Below are 7,072 nucleotides of genomic sequence, written 5' to 3' on the forward strand. Positions count from 1 at the left end.
AGAGATGTTACAAATCCCTTTTTGCACACAATTGTGATCTTTAGAATAGTAGTGTGTTTTCACTATCAGGTCAGAATTTTGATATCCTATTTATAGCTCAGTGATTTTGGAAATTGCAGCATGTCTATTATACCTATGGAAACACTGGTGGTTTCCCTATAGGTATAATTGATGCAGAAAGTCCGCAGAGGAAACTGCAAACTTTCTGTGCAAAGTACTGTGGGAAAAACCATGATGCATTGCTGCAGTGCTTTTTCCTGCAGCGCTTTTTTTTTTTTGTTGCTTCGGACGCCACGCAGGGCCTTAGTCTTAATTAGCTTTTTCTCCCTTGTTTTTCTAATTTTCTGAGGATAATAAACGCTAAGCTTTATGATTCCTATATCAATATGCATGGATAGGAAATTGGGTGGTTTTTGCAAATACAGTCCTATGAAAAAGTTTGGGCACCCTTATTAATCTTAATCATTTTTAGTTTTAAATATTTTGGTGTTTGCACCAGCTATTTCAGATTGATATATCTAATAACTGATGGACACAGTAATATTTCAGGATTGAAATGAGGTTTATTGTACTAACAGAAAAGTGACATTAATGTTTAGTAGATCCTCCTTTTGCAAAGATACCAGCCTCTAGTCGCTTCCTGTAGATTTTAATAAGTTCCTGGATTCTGGATTAACCCCTTAGCGATCCATGACGTAACAGTACGTCATGGGTCGCATGGGGATGTATGGAGCGAGCTCACACGCTGAGCTCGCTCCATACACGGCAGATGCCGGCTGTATAATACAGCCAGGACCTGCCACTAACAGCAGCGGTCGGTGCCCGAGCCGATCGCTGCTGTTAACCCTTTACACACTGCGGTCAAACGTGACCGCAGTGTGTAAACGGCACCGGCGGCACAGGCGCCGGCATGTTTCGCCGATCGCCGCCCTCCTGAACGTCACATGAGGGCGGTGATCGGTTGCTATGACAGCCGGAAGCCTATTGAAGGCTTCCAGGCTTGTCTCTGCACGAGATCTATTGGAAGTGCTGCGATTTTCCTATTCACTGCAATACTGTAGTATTGCAGTGAATAGTATGAGCGATCAGACCCCCTAGGTTTCAAGGTACCTAAGGGGTCTGATCATAAATGTATAACAAGAAAAAAAAAAGTTTTTAAAAGTATTGAAAAAATTAAAAAAATATAAAAGTTCAAATCACCCCCCCTTTCCCTAGATCAGCTATAAAAGTAATTAAAGAACATTAAACATAAACATATTAGGTATACACGTGCTCCAAAATGCCCGAACTATTAGAATATTAAAACATTTATCCCGTACTGCGAACAACATAGCGGCAAAAAAAATAAAAATAGCCAAATAGCATTTTTTTCAACACTTTGCCTCCTATAAAAAATTTAATAAAAAGTGATCAAACCATCAGATCTTTCCCCAAATGGTATCAATAGAAACGTCATCTTGTCCCGCATAAAAAGACACCACAACCAGCTCCATACATGGAAATATGAAAAAGTTACAGGTGTTAGAACATGATGACACAAATTTTTTTTTCTATTTTGCAAAGTTTATCATTTTTTTAAAAGTATCAAAACATTTCAAATACTATATAAATTTGGTATCACCGCGTTCGTACTGACACGTAGAACACAGGTAACATGTCATTTGTACCAAACAGTGAACGCTGTAAAAATTAAACCCATAAGAAAATGGCGCAAATGCATTTTTTCTCCAATTGCACCTCATTCTGAATTTTTTTCCAGCTTCCCAGTACATTGCACAGCATATTGAATGGTGCCATTACAAGGTATAATTTGTCCCGCAAACAATAAGCCATCATGTGACTCTGTGAACTGAAAAATGAAAAAGTTATGGCTCTTGAAATGTGAGGAGGGAAAAACGAAAATGCGAAACCAAAAAATGGCCTGGTCCTTAAGGGGTTAAGGTATTTTGGACCATTCCTCTTTCCAAAACAATTCAAGTTCAGTTAAGTTTGATGGTCACCGAGCATGGACAGCCCGCTCTCAAATGATCTGAAAACAAAAATTGTTCAACATAGTTGTTCAGGGGAAGGATACAAAAAGTTGTCTCAGAGATTTAACCTGTCAGTTTCCACTGTGAGGAACATAGTAAGGAAATGGAAGACCACAGGGACACTTCTTGTTAAGCCCAGAAGTGGCAGGCCAAGAAAAATATCAGAAAGGCAGAGAAGAAGAATGGTGAGAACAGCCAAGGACAATCCACAGACCACCTCCAAAGAGCTGCAGCATCATCTTGCTGCAGATGGTGTCACTGTGCATCGGTCAACAATACAGCGCACTTTGCACATGGAGAAGCTGTATGGGAGAGTGATGAGAAAGAAGCCATTTCTGCAGGCACACCACAAACAGAGTCACCTGCCTGAGGTATACAAAAGCACATTTGGACAAGCCAGCTTCGTTTTGGAAGAAGGTCTTGTGGACTGATGAAACAAAGATTGAGTTGTTTGGTCATACAAAAAGGCGTTATGCATGGCGTCCAAAAAAAAACAGCATTCCAAGAAAAACACTTGCTACCCACTGTAAAATTTGGTGGAGGTTCCATCATGCTTTGGGGCTGTGTGGTCAATGCCGGCATCGGGAATCTTGTTAAAGTTGAGAGTCGTATGGATTCCACTCAGTATCAGCAGATTCTTGAGAATAATGTTCAAGAATCAGTGACGAAGTTGAAGTTACGCCGGGGATGGATATTTCAGCAAGACAATGATCCAAAACACCGCTCCAAATCGACTCAGGCATTCATGCAGAGTGGGAATCATCTGTGGGATGATTTGAAGCAGGATGTCCATGCTCGGCGACCATCAAACTTAACTGAACTTGAATCGTCTTGTAAAGAGGAATGGTCCAAAATACCTTCATCCAGGATCCAGGAACTGATTAAAAGCTACAGGAAGCGACTAGAGGCAAAAGGAGGATGTACTAAATATTAATGTCACTTTTCCGTTGAGGTGCCCATACTTTTGCACCGGTCAAATTTTGGTTTAATGCATATTGCACATTTTCTGTTACTACAATAAACCTCATTTCAATCCTGAAATATTACTGTGTCCATCAGTTATTAGATATATCAAACTGAAATGGCTGTTGCAAACACCAAAATATTTAGAACTAAAAATGATTAAGATTAACCCTAGAACGCATACCTGGGGCCTTTTAGGCCTGCATGCTTAACTTTTTGCTCCATTATGATAAAAATTTTGGCCACTATTCAGATTTTAATTTACAATTTTGAAATAAACTTGTGAAAGTAATTTAAGTGTGTTTTTCTATATTACTTGCATGGGGGCTAAAAGGTCCCCAATACCTTAAAATTTATGTATTTTTAACATCATGCATTCTACTGTTAGAAAGCAGACAGTGTACTGAATTCAGTACTAAATCAGCTTTCACTGTCTGTGCCCCGGTGGGGTAGATATAGGTGCCATTAGTTTCAGCACTGATATCTCCCCACTGTCAGTAGGGCGTTTCTCTTAACCAAATGTCATCACTGGGCTTAAAGGAACACCCCCTCCCTGACAATACTGTAACCTAGACTTGTACTGTCAGAGGGGGTATTCCTTACCACCCAGGGATGACACCGAGTTAAGAGGAACATCCTTCTGACAGTGGGGAGATATCAGTGCCGAAACTAACGGCACCAATATCTCCTTCACTGTGGCACATACCGGGAAAGCCAATAGTGTCTGCTTTCTAGCGGTATATAAACCCGCACTTTTAAAGTTGTGAGGCTGGAGCTACAGCTACACAATCTGTGCAGCTACAGATTACAAATATAATTGTGCAGACTTAGGCTACATTCACATCTGTGCTGGACTCTCATTTGGGTCCCCCCTAGACAGATCGCGGTAAAGCAGTGGTTACACGTGGACAATGTTGACTATAATGGGGACTGTTGTTTTAGAAGAATCTAATAGGCTGGTGAGTGCCCTTCCTCTTTTTTCTTGGAATATTTTCACATTTATTTTTCCCCACCATAGGGGTGAAATTGCATTAAATATATAAATTGGACTTATACTTTTTTTTTCTTCACCATTTAACTGTTCCACAAGTGTCTTGGCTGCCATGGCAACCACTCTGAACAAGGTCAGCAGGTGACTGGGTGTAACACTATTTTGACATCTAAGGGCTTATTCACACTTCTGCTTTAAGTGAAATGTTAATCACAGACTACACATGCACTCATTGATTTTAATGGCCACACAAAGACATTCGTTCTTTTTCCACAGACAATTATCTGTGGAAAATGAACAATGACATGCTCTATTTTTTTACATTGCATTCCATATAAACCCATTAAAGGGGTTGTCCCATCTCAAGGATCCTATCTATAATGGTAGCTTATGTAAATTGAAGCCTTTTCCTAAATATATCGCTTTAGAAATGATGCTTTGTTTTCCTGCTATGTGAAATTATTCCTCGCATTGTTTACACAGCGTTTCCATAACCACAGACCTGTGTGATAGGATAAGTGACATCACTCACTGCTCTGCTGGCAGGACAATCAGTTGAGCTAATTGCAGTTTGCTGATAAAGCTGAGTCTGTTATCTCTCTATGTAAACACACAGGTAACACGGAGTCCATTCTCTACAAGCATGTGCATATTATCCGATCTGCATACGTATTTTGATACTTCATAGTGTCCTGTTCAGCAAGCTGGGTGGATGGGGGGAAAATACAAGAAGTAAGAAGACACAGCAGGCAAACTGCTAAAACAGAGAGATGGGAAAGCCCTTTTAAAATCTGTTTTTACTAGACCCAGCGACAAAGAAAAAGAAATGTTGGAAAAAAAAGTTATTTATTTTCATGAACATCAAAAACAGAATCACAGTGGACAACATATAGTCTGAACATCAGTGATGTCCATGATTAACATGCCATAAATGTAAGATAAAGTGGAAATAATATAAGGGCAAACTAGACGGACCATGTAGTCAATCTTCTATTTTTCTAAGGGGTTAATATTTTGGAATCAGAGTCCTCTCCAACTCATAGTACCAGGTCCTGGAGACAGGATACCAATCCTGCGCCATACTATTATGGCAAGAAAAGTTAACTATTCACTCATGGCAATGTAACATATAACATGATGCTGGGCAGGAAGAAGCTATGAGAGCAGCTATGAGAAGCTGGTGGTGCTTTTGATGTATGAGCTATTGATTTCTTGTACGATGAGCAGCCCAACCTGTATATGGAACCTGAGCAAGGCAGCTGTAGTGCAGAGCACAACAGTCACAAGTAATAGTTTACTTACTACAAGCCAAGTGTTTCTATTTATAGCTGTGGCTTGCAGAGGATAAGCTACACACTGGTATATAGAACACCAGTCTTAATAGCCATTTGTGCTGGCATAAGATGTGCCAAAACTATTAAAGGGATTCTATCATTAAAATCACATCTTTTCTCGTTCACACGTAGGAATAGCCTTAAGAAGGGCTATTCTTCTCCTACCTTTAGATGTCTTCTCTGCGCCGCCGTTCGGTAGAAATCCCAGTTTTCATCTGTATGCAAATGAGTTCTCTTGCAGCACTGGGGGCGGGCCCCATCGCTCAAACAGCACTGGGGGCGTCCCCAATGCTGCAAGAGAAATCTCCAGCGCCGCCTCCATCTTCTTCCGGAGCTGGATTCAAACTGCTACGCATGCGCAGTTGGTTCTGCCATTGGGACTTGTGCAGAGCCGACTGGACATGCACATAGCCTTTTTTTGTGGCCACTCATCCCAGCTCACTGTGTAAGCAGCCGCAAGAAAACGGCTGCTTACACCAGGCGGGTATGCGCAGTCGGCTCTGCCCAAGGCCCGGAAGAAGACACGCAGAGAGGCCGTTCCAACTGCGCATGCGTAGCAGTTTGAATCCAGCTCCGGAAGAAGATGGAGGCGGCGCTAGAGAGTTCTCTCGCAGCATTGGGGACGGCCCAGTGCTGTTTGAGTGCTGGGGGCCGCTCCCAGTGCTGCAAGAGAACTCATTTGCAAACAGACGAAAACCGGGCTTTCTACCGAAAGGCGGCGCGGAGAAGACATCTAAAGATAGGAGAAGAATAGCCTTTCTTAAAGCTATACCTACGTGTGATCGAGAAAAAAATGTCATTTTAATGATAGAATCCCTTTAAACTACCTTTTTTTCTAATTACCACATCGGAAAAGCCTTAAGAAAGGCTATTCGTCTCCTACCTTTAGACGTCGTCTCCGCCGCGCCGTTCCGTAGAAATACCGGGAAACCGGTATGCAAATGAGCTCTCCGCAACAATGAGGGCGGGCCCCAGCGCTGAAACACCAATGAGCGCGTCCCCATTGCTGCCCAGAGCTCTTTCCTGCGCCGCCTCCTTCTTCTTTAGCAACTCCGCCTCTTCTGGCTTCTCTTGCTCTTGTAGTTCGATACAAGAGCATAGAGAAGCCACCCCAAAATGGCCGCCAGCCACCTCCTGTATTGAACTGCAAGAGCGGATACCCCAAAATGGCCGCCGGCTGGCTCCTGTATTGAACTGCAAGAGCGGCTACCCAAAAATGGCTGCTGGCCGACTCCTGTAATGAACTGCAAGAGCGGCTACCCAAAAATGGCCGGCGGCCATTTTTGGGTAGCCGCTCTTGCAGTTCAATACAGGAGCTGGCCGGTGGCCATTTTGGGGTGGCCTCTCTATGCTCCTGTATAGAACTACAAGAGCAAGAGAAGCCAGAAGAGGCGGAGTTGCTGTAGAAGAAGGCGGTGGCACAGGAAAGAGCTCTGGGCAGCAATGGGGACGTGCTCATCGGCCTTTCAGCGCTGGGGCCCGCCCTCATTGCTGCGGAGAGCTCATTTGCATACCGGTTAAAACCGGTATTTCTACGGAACGGCGCAGCGGAGACCACGTCTAAAGGTAGGAGACGAATAGCCTTTCTTAAGGCTATTCCGATGTGGTAATTAGAAAAAAAAGTAGTTTAATGATAGAATCCCTTTAAAGGAAATCTATCATTGGGGATGTGCATTTTACACTAAGTACACGGCGGAATAGCCTTTAGAAAAGCTATTCTACTCCTAACTTTGGTTCAGTCCTGAACGCCACCA

This window comes from Leptodactylus fuscus, chromosome 1 (genome assembly GCF_031893055.1).
Source record: "Leptodactylus fuscus isolate aLepFus1 chromosome 1, aLepFus1.hap2, whole genome shotgun sequence".
Taxonomy (NCBI): Eukaryota; Metazoa; Chordata; class Amphibia; order Anura; family Leptodactylidae; genus Leptodactylus; species Leptodactylus fuscus.